This window comes from Trichoplusia ni, chromosome 5 (genome assembly GCF_003590095.1).
Source record: "Trichoplusia ni isolate ovarian cell line Hi5 chromosome 5, tn1, whole genome shotgun sequence".
Lineage (NCBI taxonomy): Eukaryota > Metazoa > Arthropoda > Insecta > Lepidoptera > Noctuidae > Trichoplusia > Trichoplusia ni.
In genome coordinates this window covers 7,429,697-7,445,920 of record NC_039482.1, presented here as the reverse complement: position 1 = coordinate 7,445,920, position 16,224 = coordinate 7,429,697, and the positions used below count along the sequence as shown (strand labels likewise).

General features: G+C 34.3%; 1 protein-coding gene across 2 annotated transcripts in view; it reads left to right on the top strand.

The window, feature by feature from the left end:
• Positions 1 to 605: 605 nt before the first annotated feature.
• Positions 606 to 16,224, top strand: part of LOC113494286 — a 25,593-nt gene continuing 9,974 nt past the window's right edge. Inside the window, exon 1 of one of the 2 annotated variants that reach the window (XR_003400642.1) lies at positions 606 to 1,043. The gene's annotated coding sequence lies outside the window, so the exon portion shown is untranslated. Of the gene's footprint in view, positions 1,044 to 5,042; positions 6,403 to 16,224 lie in introns of those variants that run through there. The other variant, XR_003400641.1, reaches the window with a different exon arrangement.

Sequence of the window (16,224 nt, the reverse complement as noted above, 5' to 3'; positions counted from 1 at the left end):
CTCCTTAACAAATTGTTGAACTTCTAGGAAAGAGTAATTAATTGGACTTTAAATAAATTAATCGTATAAGTTCTTTTGTTAAAACAAGACACAAGCTAGAATGATGAAGAAACGAGAAACTAAATTCATTCAAATAATAAGTATAAATAAATCCTATTGTTTTAAAATTATACTTTTCTTAACTTATTTACAAAATACATTAGTAAACCTCTCGAGTCTGCTACTCTACTTAAAATATGAATGTAACATGCGCGGGCGCAGTGCGCGGGCGTCGGTCAAGGGCGAGCGGCAGACACGTCTGCGCTGGAGCTCACCTTCGCACACGCAAATATATCGCGATGACGTCACAAGCTTAACATCTTATTATTGAATTAAATAACTTCTTGAGATATGAGAATTATTTGTGCTAATGTTTCCTGCGATCGGGTTTATGTAGTACTAGCATTTCGCCCGCGTCGATGTCGGTTGTATCGCGATTCCAAGAGAACTCTTCAAAAGACCGGGATAAACACTATCCTAAGTTCTTTCTCAAGGTCAACTCTATCTCTATACCAAATGTCATTAAAATTGGTTCAAATGTTTAGACGTGAAAGCCTAACAGACAGACAGACAGAGTTACTTTCACATTTATAATATTAGTAGGGATTTAGGTAATGATGAACAACTTTAAACAGTGTTTGTTTTTGAACTAATTGACTATGCAGAATGACTGACATACCGACCTATTCGGTAGGTCTGAGAATAAGTGGCTGGTATTATAGGGTCCTGTGCTGAAATAATTTATTGGGTGTACTTACCAACGTTTGTGTGTGATGAATTACTAGACAGGCAGTTCATTGGGTGGGTGGGGGTTATTGCACGTTAAAACTTTCAATTTCTCTTGCAGGTTGTTACAACTAAGCACCGATTGCCGAAGTGTTAGGAGACTTCGCTTGGCCTGGTACTACAAACGAAGACCTAGACTATAGACCTAGACTAATCATTGGCCACCACCTCACAAAGTCAGGACTGTTGCAGTTCTAGCGACCTCCTCGGCGGAAAAAGTGGGTAGTGTCAGACTCTTACTGACCAAACGTTAAACGCCGTGCCGCATCACCCCTGGCAATGCTTAGCACCAAACAAAATGCGCTATCGACATTGAACTATATGTCATTTTTACGCTATTTTTTGTCTAAATCGAATGGAAATGATAATGAAACTGCCAAGTAGACATTACATAGATATCATATATTATCAAGTGGATAGCTATAGGTGTTTATTAATATCTACGATACGCATGTTTCAAGATAAGCTGTAACAATTATATCATAATGATAATATATTGATGAAGTGTAAAGGCAATTGAATTGTTTCCAATAAGAATGGGAATTATATTGATACCTATTGATTGATTAGTTGATAACTTTTCAAAACGATGTAAAATAGGGGGTGTTTTTTTCTTATCCCGGCAATATGGGTGTCTAATAAAAGGTTGAAAAAAAAACAGATTAGCAATAGTAACGTAGATTTATATATTTTTTCTTGCAGTTATTTTGAAATTCCAGTTTTCTCATACAGGACTTTTGTTTGATCAGTAACTGGGTCCTCACTGGAAATTAATAAATTATATTTGTAGAGTAAAACTATTTTACCTTTTCTCAACTTGTTGGCATGTTGGCTTCAGCAACTTGGTCTTAAGGGTTCTGTACTATGCAATACTCATCTATACAAAAAATCAGACTGACAATTGCAGGGTGAGGCGTTCCCCATTTTAAGATTGTCATGGAAAACGGATATAAAAACTAAATGAGAAGTAATATCAATAATCAATATTAATACATGCAAATAAGAAAATAGAAATGAGGAAATATATTTACAATTAGAACATACGATTCGTGTTCCTAGTGAAACTACTGCCGAATATCAAGGTCGTAAGTCATAACCAAGTTTTAGATTAAATTTCAGCATTCATTTACATTGAGTTTAAGAGCCAGTGCTCAATGGCATCAAAACACTTTCAAAACGGTCTTGCAACCAAAACAACAAATCACAAATCATATTCTCTCTTATTCTTATTCTCAATCACATATCGCATGCTACGTCATAGCAAACAACAACATGCAGGTCTAGAGTAAATACTGCAACGTTTTAAAAGTACCTGGAAAACGGTCTACTTATTTGAAATAGAAACTTTTACTTTTGTTTAGCAAAGAGTTTCATTTTAATCGTTATTTTGTCAGTGAGCTCTAAATAAAGTTGTGCATCAAAGACCTTTTTTGGTTTCGAGGGAAAAAGTCGTGTGTCCTTTGTGCATGTGACTTGAATGTTTGAGAAACCCCCACGACATGAGAACTATACTTACTGCACCAACTAACCCCTCAGTGCGCTCCGTTTCGCGGGTACGATCCCCGTGTGGACAAGCATTTGTGTGATCCACGAATGCCTGTTATGAGTCTCTGTGTTTTTGTGCATGTGACTTGAACGTTTGTGAAACCCCCACAGCATGAGGAGTAAAGGCTTTACTGCTCTTGTCGTGTTTAAAAAATATATAAACACAGAGTAGCATAGGTCGCGGTCAAGTCCGGTGAACTACTCAAAACCTGAGCTCTCCCTAACGGCTCAACATCTTTTTTCGAACCCAGAAGCATATGCCATCGGTCTTTTGCCCAATCAATCATAGTCGTAATGAGTGATTAAATGACAGATTTAATTAACAGTCAGCACACACAATAAGAAGTTAATTTGCTTCTCACAGTGTAGGCTACCTATAAACTATAATAATATTAAGACTACAGCGTTGTTAGCTTAGCGCGCAACATGTAAGAATTTACTTAAATGACTCGACGTTTTTATCCGGTTGTAGTGGTCGTGGTCGCAAGCAGACTGCACTGTTTGACTTAGTACAATAACACGGGAACTTATATTTAAATGGGGTAAAGTTAAAGGTTTATGACGTTACAGAGGTGATTTCAGCAACCACTGAACCGATTTTGAAAACCGTTTTACCCATAGAAAATTAAGAAATTTGTGACTGTCATAGACTAAAAAATACCGCAAGAGGGGTACGGATCAGGTACTATTATACGTAAATACAACGCCATAGTTTAGTTTTAACAAACTGCCTTGAGAATACGCTGCAATACGGCCTTGAAAAATAAAACAAGTACATAATGACATGTAACTTTTTTCTCTTCCTATTTAAAATAAACGGCACAATGACCAGCGTTATACAGCCAAGTCAAGGCCTTGTTGTTCGTGAACCATAGACAAAGGTATGTGTTATGTCACTCTTGACATTGCAAGTACATTGTTACGAAGTTTGTTTATTTTTGGTGCCGGCGATTGTACCTATTAAAATGGGGATTTAAGATTTAATAGGATATGACTTAGACTGCACGTATAGCCGAGTGGTCGAGGTCACCATGCAAAACGCACTGGGCGCGACGTGTCGCGGGTTCGATCGCCGCGTAGGACAAGCATTTGTGTGATCCACGAATGCTTGTCCTGAGTCTTGGTGCATTTGTACATGTGTCACGAATGTTTGTGCCCCCCCCCCCCCGATACTAGGATTAAAATGCTTAGTACGGGAGTTAAAAAAAGAACTTTGGGAGTTCAAACCTGTCTTTTTTACTGTGGTAATCGATACGATTAAGTACGAATTCACGAAATAAAGGCCTTCCTCTTTAATTAATATTATTGCAGTTGTGTAAGGGAGACGGCACTCTACACCGTGTAGAACTCTGTCACTCTTGAACGGTTGCAATACCCTTTTATTACCAATTTACATTAAACCCGGTAGATTTCAAGTAAAAATGAATTGTCTGATCTCGTTAAATTATCATTATACATACGTAGGCTTACGGTTAACGGTTTGGATTTACATAGGACAATTGCAAATATTAGATAGCGCAATTAAAAAATGTACTTTTTTGATAGCGTACGTGCTCCGGCTTGTGAAATCGTAAATTGAATGGGAGCGATTTTCCTGACCATAGAATTTGCTTATTCAATGCATTAATACCGGTCAAGTGCGAGTCGGTAGGCTCAAGAAGTCTCCCATCAAATTTATGACCATACCACGTTATGACAGTTCCTTAAAATCATTTTGTTATTTGATGGCGGCAAAATGAAAACTCTATCTTAAAAAAAACTGTCAACTGTCATGGTTTATGAGATACAGCCTGGTGACAGTCAGGCGGACAGATAGCTCAGCCTCAGTACACAGTATATTTGGCGAACTTCTCCAGCAGAATAGCTGTCTAAGGCACTTTCCTCTAATTATCTTTGTCATACGTAATAACTAACTTTTACAACTGACATTGAGTAATTTTTAAATTGAGTTTGAATTCAAAGCGTTTTAATATTATTGTTTTTTGCCATTAGTGTTAACGAAATTGCTATTGTTGTTAATGAAAGAATTTACCTGCAGTGGTCATCAATAAGTAATTATAGGCTGTATAAATGACGCCTATGCCTTTGTGTTCATGAAACAAAAAAGTATACGATAAGGCTAAGTAAACAAAATTACTAATTTAAAACTATATTAAACTTAATATGAATACAAAATAAATAATATACATAACGTACAGAGCAACTTTTATTTGTACAGTATATTTTAATCTTCATTTTTCCTTCTAGCTCCCATATTCACAAACAATGTAGCCTTAAATTTCTACTATCAGCTGTAGCTACTTAGCAGTATATTATACAAAACAGCTGCATTTTCTCCAACTAATTACTTAACTCCCATTAAATGTCATATATTTATTTGAATGAGCGATATTGACATAGCTTTTGTCATTCATTAACAAACAGGTAAATTAATTTACCTTGGACGTTTTTCCTGGATGGCTGAATGCAGGTACCTTTGCCTTATATATTGTCTTTGGCCTTTTATGACGTTTTTATATGCTAATGTCATCCGCCATTACATTATTTTATACGTAGGACAGGTTAGGAACTTTATTTATTGATATGTTATCACTTATGTTAGATATATTCTTATTATTATATATTATAGTTTTTAAATCAATTACTGATTTAAAAATATTTTGTTTAAAGATCATTCCGATAAGGCTTATAAACTTCAAGGTCAACCTCATCTTATGCTAATGACCTTCAAATTTGCAAAACTTGTTTAAAACCGATCCAGTTCTCAGCGTCGGTTAATGATCAAGAGATATGAGAATCTACATAATACATATATTATGATAAGAATGTATTTATAAATACCTATATTTACTCTTTATATAATTTAATATACCCTGAGAAGAGATTTCGAAACATATACAGGAGTCGTTGCTTTTTATTAAAGTCCAGTCAATTGTTTAATTATTTCGAGTATAAGTGCATGAACAAAGTATTGCCTAGATCTTTTGAGTAGAGTAGGTACCATGAAAAGTTGAAATTTGAGCAAGCCATCAAGCGGCATGCATGCCTCGACTAACTCATGGGTTCAACCATTTTTGAGGACGCCCCACAAACCTGGTTAGGTTGTGGGGCGTCCTCAAAAATGGTTGTGTCCTATCAACACACGACATAATAAATACTTTTTGTGGCAATATCAGGAGACCCATTCCTAACAGAATCAAGATCAGCAAAAGCGCTTATATAAAACTAGCTGATGCACGCGACTTCGTCTGGACGGCTACGAAAGTATCTATAAGTTAGGAATTTTCAAAAACGTTAATCGTTTTACAGTGCACTCAATATCTCCCCGTTTTTGTAACATATTCAATTGCTGTTTTGCTCCTGTTTGTCATAGCGTGATGATAAACAAACATATAGCCTTCCTCAATAAACAAGCTAAGATTATATTGAATATTTACGACAAACTGAAAACAAATTATATGAAATATCGAACACTGAAAGATTTTAAATCGGACTATCAGTTCCCGATATTAGCGCGTTCAAATAACCAAATAAACTCTTCAGCATTATAATATTAAGTGAGACTTTTGACCGGAGTTTGTTTACAAACATTGTAAAACAAAGTATTCATGCAGCATGAATCATTGCATCACACACAAAAAAAATCACTTTCTATCAACGTCCGAATGACGACAATGAACAAATCATATGATTTTAGCAAATGTTTAAGTTTAACTGGAATAGTGATAAAACACAATGTCACACAATACATCATTATTAAAAGATAAAATAGAGTGAATCATACCACATCCTATTATACAATTTCAAATAGGAATTGAATCATCAGACTTTCTGACGCTGTCGTGAAACGGGGACAACTTATTCTAACTTATTAGGGAAAGATAAACAGTTGCAGTCAACTATGTTGAGGTGGGCTTCCAGTTAAACTGGATGCAGCTTAGTACCAGTGTTTTACGAGGAGCGACTGTCTATCTGACCTCCTCAACCCAGTTACTTGGGCAACACGATATTCTCGAATAAGAATTAAGAGCTGTAAGTTTACTATACAATTTTTAGCACTTTGCTTATTGACAGAGTTTTGGAAATGATAAATACAGAAACATTGAGAATCTTCTCTTTTGTTCAAGTCGATTAAGAATAACTATTATGTACCTAAAATGCTTATGTTTCCTTACGGAAGCAGATGGTATATGGTATGTACTTTTAGTCATATGAAAGGATGGAATCAAACTCTTATTTAGTCGTTCTTAAATCTAAAATTTCTGTCTGAATCCTTACACAACTTTGTAATAAAGATCAAATAATATTTAACAACAGGATGTGAGTTCTTTTTTTTATATAAATTATAATCTACTTAGCACAGTCCACGCGTGATGTTTACGATTCGCTCATTATTATGTTTTCTTAACTTTTCGTAGTAATCGGGTTCATTGGTTTAGATAATAAACAAACTACACGATTTATAAACTTACAATTAAGTATTTACTGAATGATATTAACCATATTATTGAAGTTGATGCCTCACTTAAGAAGAACAATAAAATTAAATACAAACTTTAAGGAGGCAAGATGGCGTTACACAAAGTTTTATTTTTAAATCTTCGGTGTCAAAAAGTTCTTTATTTAAATTTTTGCCTCCCACGTTGCAGCTTTGTTTAATGACGTATGCGTGAAAAAATAAATTTTAAATTTTAGTACCATTTCCATTTGTAATAATGTTTTATCCGTAATTTAAATTGAACAGCATTTGAAATATTGACAATCACGAATTACACGCATATGATAAAGCGACCTTTTTATCCATTATAATGTTGACCTTGATGATATATTATGATATTGTTCCACATGTTTACCAGATGATCGTAAACTTCTTTAACTAGCAATAAATATTATAATAAAGGCATTTTATATTACAATACTTAGGCCATGTTTATAAATTGCGACATTTAAATAGTAATATAATCTTAACCGCCATATTGTATATTCTTTTACGCAAAGGAATTTGCCTTTCAACCTATCATTATTATTATTTACTTAACCTTTCTAGGGTTCTGTACCCAAAGGACAAAATCGGCCTATTACTGAGCTGAGACTCTCTGCTCCGCTTTATGCACGTCTGTCTAGCACTAGCCTGCATCTCATGAACCGTGATTGCAAAAGGTATAGTTGATTGTTTACAGAATATGTATTTCTGTAGGTGTTATCACAACAAGCAATGAAAAACGCCGTAGTACTAGGTATAGTCATAAACACGTAATTTTAAAAGGTGACCAAATTTTGTTCTAAATATGTTTTTTTAGTCTAAGTGAAACAGTGTTGCAAATCTTGATTCACACTTGGCCGGTTTTATTAAACGATGAAGGTTGACACACAAAGGTTTCATTCATTTTTTAATCACTGACAGTTCGCAATATGTCTGCCAGGATCGTTAATTGTAATGACGTAGAGTGGTAGGTACGTGTGTCATTAGTGAGTTATCGAGTACTAGACACTAGAAATTAATTAATGCAGCCATTCTCGTATCATATTCGCAGAAACTTGTAACAATCATAAATAAATTTAATGCCGATAACTTGTTTTACAGCATTGCATATAAATCATTGTTTTTTTCTATAAACAATTATGGTATTAAGTTTAACTAGTAGCGACATTATCATATCATTTACAAATGTGACCAGTAAGGTAGAGGTTCTATTACTGATATTAGGTATTATCAACTAGCTGTTGCCAGCAAATCGACAATGATCCCACGGGAACATACAATCTTGATAAAAATATTCTTTGTGTTAATCTTTCTACCAAGTTTCGTCTAAATCCGTCCAGTAGTTTTTGCGGGAAAGAGTAACAAACATACATACAAACTTTTATGTTTTGAATTTTAGTAGAATTTGTAGATACTATTTAACACCACAACTAAACAAGGAGTCTGAGCTTCAATTTAAAAAAATGAGTCCTTCTTGCCAAGGTAACCGATATCAAGAGCATTTCTATTTTTTTTTTTTTTTTTTTTTTTTCTGGCTCTTCACGGTTTGTGTTGGCCAATGACAAATTTCTATTTTTAGTCTTAGATAGTCATTATAACGTATATAACATAGATAACGATTTATTAAAAAAAAGAAAACAAAATGGTAGACGAGCTTTTTTTTAAATTGCCGCATAGGTTTTCCGGCTGCGGTTTTACGTTATGAATTTATTTTAAGACGCAAAAAGTTTGCATAACATTACTCCCCAAAGTTCAAGGAGGTACAAATACATGTAAGTAGGTAATCCTTAACTTCTGTTTTAAACTTTTGATATAATTGTTCCAAAGATTGATTTGACGGAAAATGGCGGACTCAAAGATTAATTAATTGTTATTTATGTGATCTCTTCTATTGTAGTAAATGATACAGTTAATCACAACAATGTTACAAATGGTTACGAAACTAGACGATTTGATTGTGATGTCATTTTTTATCGAACGGACCACTGACCTTCATTGGCGGTAAATAATTTAGTAGCAGAATACGGCAATGGCCGAAAACAAGGTATACCGCGATTACTATCAACAAAAATGAGAATGCTTTCATTGTGGGAGCGAGATGGTAGTCTAAACCTTGTATCGTTGTCTCGCTTGTTCAATATCAACAATCTTGCGATGAGAAATCATAGTACGGTGATATCACTTTCAGTAGCAGACCCTGTCTCTGTAAGTTTGAATTTCGAACAAAGACAAAGCTACAAGGATGGCTCTTAAGCTAAATAAATAAGTTGCCAGTAATGTTTTCAATCGGAGTAATGCTGCCTGGCCTTAAATAAAACCGGTCAAGTTCGAGTCGGGACTTAAAATGGGATATAAGTATTTGCAAGGTCAAGATTGAGTCGGGACTTTTAATAGGATTTATTTGCAATCAAAATCTTTCACCCATAAAATTGATTACCGTATAGCTTACTTCGACGTTCATTATCAATTTAAGTTACAGCATCAACAGAAATACATCGCCTCTGAAGAAACAAACTGGTGAAAAGTTATAGGATTTCAATTTTACCGTTAAGATATGGAACTTTAAAAATATAAGTAACAAATCTCTTTAACATCGGATTTTGATACAATTTTAAAAAAAGAAACGTCAATCTTTAAATGTATCCTAACCGCATAGGTAACTACTATTAATAAATCACCACAATAACCACACTTTCCACACTATTCATTTATTGTTCATTACAATTTAATTACTTAAATCTTCTTTAAAAACAGCAAAACCTCAATTATTTTTGTTATAGCAAGTAAATTCCTAAGAACTTTCCTTAAGAAGTGTTCACAGGTTAAAAAGTATTAAATTTCCAATCAAATTCGATAAAAGTTTTAATTAACACCGTCAAAAGTTTAACAGACAACATTTTCATAATTAATTTAATCCACAAGAAATAATTAATGAAAGTGAATCACGGAATTCAATAAAAGTCATATTACTCATTATAAGTGAAATAAATGGTCAGGTTACACAAAGTTTTCTATTGTATTGGTGGAAGCAAGACAGCATGACATAGTGTATAGCGCCATCCCTCTTCATCTTTGACATGTAACTTTATTAATTTTACTTTAGGTTACGGTGGTAGGTCCCCAGTTCAATAGAATAACAATAAAAAATCACGCCATTAGATTCCTTATCAAATTATTTAAATTGCAGCAGGAGTACCAACCTAATGCCAATTTGGGAGTTGCTGTCATGACTTTCTAACTGCGGAATAGAAAATTTGATGTTGTTTTGATTTTTGGTAATATACGAGTAATTGTACTACTTCGCCTCGGTCAGCACAGCTCTGGTAGAAACGGCTCAGCGGACATCCTCGCACGATTCATTTCCATGACACATCTCTGGTGGAAACGCAGCCTTTTACTGTTTAATTTTTCTCCTTCACTAGGGCAATTGTGTTATATTTAAGAAATACATGTTTTCAATACAAATCTATACTAATATATAAAGCTGAAGAGTTTGTTTGTTTGTTTGAACACGCTAATCTCAGGAACTACTGGTTTAAATTGAATAAAATCTTTTTGTGTTGAATAGACCATTCATCAAGGAAGGTTTTAGGCTATAAATCATCACGCTGCCACTAATAGGAGCGAAGATACAATGGAAAATGTGGAAAAAAGCAGGGCAGATATAAATCATAAGTTATATCTTCTAACCACGCGGACGAAGTTGCGGGCAACAGCTAGTATTTTATATGAGTCGTAATTTTTAACCATTCTTTAAACCAAGCTGGTTGAAAGTCGCAGAGATTCTATTTAAGAATCTATTTAAGAACAGAAGGAATGTATATAGTATCTATTGTTTCACGTAAAGGGCGGTGCCAGTTGTTCATTTGTTTATTTTTTATGAGTGATGACGTCAGCGGACTCTGTGACGTCAGATAAACGATCGCTTTGTTAAGAATGCTTTTGTTATGATTTTTATTAGATGAAATGTAAGTGCATTGATTGATAGGTTTACAAAAGAAATAATTGAACTCATGAAGATGTTGATGAACGCAAATTGTTAAAGTTTTCGTATTCGAGAATGCTCAGTTAAATATCTCCGTATTGTTAAGTGGATTTGTAGAAACGCATTGTCATTTTATGACGTCACTTACCGTATGGTGTCTTATTGAATGCGGCTTCTAGACTTAGTAATTAAATGAATAAGGGATATGTAAGGGAACTCTTAAGTACAACATTTAATATATTGTAATTTAAAACTAAACAATCATTTGCTATATACGCAAAAAAACACAGGAAACTCTGAAGTTATCGAAATCGTCTCAAAATCATCAAAAAAAATCCAGTTTAGAATTTCTTGCTCGAATTCTCACGGCCTGAAAAAATCTTTGTAAAAGTTTAGGTAGCATCACTGAAACAATTCAAGAACAGATTTGTCAAAGTTTTTTTTTTTAAACTTAACAGGCTTAACATAAGCGTATTTATCAGGATCAGCCAACTAGTTTCGGGCTCTAGTTCCAGCGGGTTACTAATACTTTACAAAAGGCTAGATCATTGACTGCAGTCAGATTAAAAGTTGCTGTAACATTTAGTCAATTCAAAGGAAATACATTGTAGGAGTAGGCTACCAAGGGGGAGGCCCCTTCTAGATCTACCAATATGAAATACCTAGTAACAAATCCAAAAGTCCATTTATACCAGGCATAGGAAACTATCACAATAGAATAATAGAAAACCGTAAATTGACCAAATAATTGACTGGCCTGTTGGTCTAGTGGTTAGTGACCCTGACTGCTATATCGGAGGTCGTGGGTTCGATTCCCACCCAGAACAAATGTTGTGTGATGAGCACCATCATTTGTTCTGTGTCTGGGTGTAATTTATCTATATTATTTATGTATTTAGAAATATATAAGTAAGTTTATCAGTTGTCTGGTTACCATAACACAAGCTCTGCTTAGCTTGGGATCAGATAACCATGTGTGAGTTGTCCCAAGATTTATATTTATATTTATTTATTTAATAATAGAAAACCAAAAATCTACCCCAATCTAACGTAATGAAACCTTATTACAGTAATTTAGGTCAATAAAAGGTTACGGCTGTGTTACAATGGAAGAGAATTAACCTGAAGCGGTAACCGTATTACCTAAATCCAAAGAGAATCTAACCACTTGAGAGCCGATAGGCTTATTTCTTCTAAGAACGCGACTCACAACAGCGGGTCGGGGAGTGAAGAAAAATGCGCGCTTGTGATTGGCTAATGCAACAATGTCAGTACAAATATTTCTGCAAAGTGCCGTTCAATAATTTTTTTCCAAATTAATCGATATCGATAAATCGACTTTATGATTCTTTTAATTCGACTATACAAATAGTCGTAGAAATACCCTATTTAAATGAAAGGTAATGATGGTAAAATAAAATAATGTATAAATGTGATTTTGTTAAAAACTTCATATAATCTATAATTGCCATGTGCAAAATGTACTAGAACGGCCCTTATTATTGAGGTTGTGAAATAGATATGCAACTTGATGTGGTTGTAGGTGGTGGTAGGTAATGTGCACAGTAGGTATGTAAAGTAGTACCATTAGGATAAAAAATGATACACCAAACAAAAATAAAATGTTTAATCAACTTTATCCAACCGTATTTTTTTTAATTTTAAAGACACAAACAAACACAAACCTTCAAAACTTTCAAAGCCAAAGAGATTTAATTAAGAGTTCTTAAAAAAACACTCACAATTCTGACGCTCTCAAAATGATATTATAGTAAAGGTGGTGGTAACGAAAAACTAGAATTTAAATATTAATGAACAAACCGAAATAAGTTATTACTGATTTTTAAAATGAATAAGTTTAGTGTAAGTTTTGCGTATAAAAGCTTTAGGGTCCTGATTGTGCTTAGTTAAAAATGACAATCGAGCGTCTACGTACTTTTGGATTATGCATTTTGTTAAATCAATCAAGTGATTAGAGCTTTCTACTTCAAATTGATGAAATAATATTTCCGGGAATAATTTTTTCCCGATGAACGATTTCATAACTAATCGGATGAAGTAATCTGTATTACATTTTGAGGGCAGTACTTTGGATCCGTTTTCTTTGATCGCCCTCTTTATGTACATTTCACAACGGCGACAAATTTCTATAACGGTGGTGGAACCATAAAGTAACTTGTTCTTATTTAGATCTTTTTGGTACTGTAAGGAGTTAACATTTTCTAAGCCAATCAAAGCTCCAATACACGTTTGACATTTTAATTTCTTTATCAATGCATGGACGGTGTAGCCGGCCATGTATTCAAGAACCCTTTCACCAAATTCTGAAACGTGTGTAAGATCTTCAAGTTCAGGAAAATCTACATTTTCGCTTTCAATTGACTTTTCATGTGTGTCTGTAAGGTCTCTGTATCGTGTTGTGACATTGATACGATCCACTGGTGATGTACATTGCAAAATAGACATTTGATGTAAAGCAGAGCAATTTCCACTGCCGCTATTTCTTATTTGTGCATAGGTGAGAAGCTTTTTATAAATACTCTCGAACTGTCGAGCGCTGGGATTATTGTTTGAACCCCCATGACATCTTACACTTCCAAAAAAATGCTCCAAATGATCCTGGCTGATTTTGTGGAGTGGTAAGTATTTTAATGCGTAGTTTGGATTTACAACGAGGTCCTGGATAAGGTATATCGCACTTTCGATACATACACAAAATCCTAGAAATCCAGTATATCTTGGTGATTTTATGAGTAGAACAGTTTGATCAGTATTTTTTATTTTTATCTGAGTAGACAAGTTTAATAAAGTATCTTTTGAAGCCCTAAGTTTTACTAGCACATTGGTTGCATTTTCAACATTTACCGCCCTTTTCAGGCCGTAACCGTGGGTATGCGAGTCTAGGATATCAAATAGGTCATTTATCAAGTCCAAAAAACGTGCTGTCGGTGTAACCTGCTCAAATTCCCGTAAATTGAGTTGTTCCTTGCAAAACATGAGTGAATCTGACACACTCTTGCTAAAAATTTGGGTAGCCAAGCTCACTTTCATTATTTTACTTTTAAAAAATATGTGAGCTGCTCTGATGCGATTAGCAAGATGAAAATTTTCTGCTTCTTGCAAATTATGTAAATTTACAAGGTGTTGCCAGGAAATGGTCTCACCATGTTTGTCTTGAAAATTTTTATAGCACTCGAACGCATTTCTTATTAGCTTTATCATGTGCGCCGGATCTAGAAATACTGCAATTTTATCATCATTGCTGGGGTTTTTAAAGGTAGTATTGAAATTACTACCTTCAAAAGAACAGCCTAACTTTTTGGCCATCGTCAAATTCGCTGGACAACCGTCAAATGTGACAGCTTTAATTCCAACACCAGCTTCTTCTACTAAATGAATGGCTTCCGTTAAAAGAGCCACTTTCTGCTCAGAGTTAACGCCATTTATTAAAAAATATCCAATTGGAATTTTCCAGGAAGCGTTGATCGGTACCAACAAAAATACTAGTGCTTCCTTGGCTTCATCTTGGCAATCTGTTTCCAAGCTGGTACCGAAACTAACGTGGCCATAATACCTCCGGCCTTGGGGGTGATATTCGACTCCGCTTCTTATAGCCATTTCATCAAATATAATAGTAGCGTAAAGTTTTTGTTTTGATTCTGTCGCTTTGATTTTAATGGCATCAATCGCCTCTTTCGTAAACCCTGGTTTACCATCAACCGACTGATACCACTTTCTGAGCGTGCTCGTGGCTGGTAAACATGTACTAAATGTTTTTCTTACAAAATTATATGCCTTTGGCGAATAGAAATGCAGTGTCAAAGCGAACGCTCGTAATTCTGGAGAGTATTTTAGTTTTGGCATATGTCCTGTTTTAGATTTAAGTATTTGACGTTTAACTAGTTCTCGATTTTGTACACCTATGCAGGATAAAATATTTTCATTTTCTTCGGTTATATAAGATTTTTGAGACAATGTATTTAAAATTTCTTTTAGATTCGCATTTTTTTTTACCAACACTCTATTTTTGTCTTGAAGCCTCTTTACATGTTTTTTCTTGTTATTTAGAGAATATATTAGATGGTCTATTTGTCGTTTCATTTTGCGTTTTCGTGGACTGAGCTCACCAATTTCTGGGTCTACTATTACTTTGGTATTCATTGTTGAACTCTGAAAATATAATAAGAAATATTAATAGTGGACTTAACAGAACTACTTAGTTATAAAGTAATATGTGAAATATTATAAAATTAAGCTTACGGGACTTTCATAAACATGGGAAGGCCTAAGAATGTGACTATCATCTAGTAGACCGCACGGCGCAAGAGTCTGGTCTTCAATTATTGTATTAACTTCAGAATGCACTTCTGTTTTTGATGATAAACTCTAAAATTGAAAATATCGGGTACAACAACCGCAGTTACATTAAATTTAATCCACTGACCTATCATAAAAAAAATCAACTTACTTGGCCGGTATTGTGATGCGAAGGCCCAGGTACGTTAGTATTAGACTCAGTCAAACTATAAGGTGAAGCCTGTAATAAAATAATGTTTTATATTTATGTTTTGACTTTTCTTAGCATTTTATCAATAAAACAAATCGTACCAAAATTGGTAGAAACATTGTTGGTATTGCTGAACTAAATAAACGGCGACGTTGTTTTAAATACTCAAAACAATCAGGTGTGAAGTGCCTTGAACAGACAGCACTGTATTTCGTTGGGAACCAATTTTCCCTATTAATTTTATTCATCCACTTTTCTTTTAGTTCCGGAATCTTCGGAAACCTAAAATGAAAACATGTACTTAATTAATTGAGCAAAATAGTAATGAAATTCTTCATATAATTTTTCTTAAATTTTATTTTGTGATTATCGATATTTGTTTGAATTGACTTCAGCTAAAAGTAACAGCACTATTTTTTACGATAAACCTACAAATTGGAAGAAAGAGATACCCGCATTAGAATTGACTAATGAAAGAAAGAGACTTTTCCAAAAGACATAAACGCGCGTTTCTGCACCTTTGCATCTGTCACCCGCCATCCATTTTATCTTGACACATACAGATCTCGTATAACCTACAAAAATAAATAAAATAATCGTTCTGCTTACTTACCGGTGAAAAGTTATACCATCCTTTTTGTAACTCGATGTCTTGGAATGTTTCCCACACCACTTCACCGCACAAGAAGGCATTTTAATGCGTTTTAATTGCAAAATAATTTTAACAATTTACGATAATTTAGCGTGCGCACAGGTCTAACACTTGGACACAAACTAAAATGGTCACTCATACAGATAGCTTATATAGGCGACAAAATACTAATAGTTTTCGAACGTCAAAGCACTGGATGCGCCGTCAAGAGGTTTTATAGTCTTTGC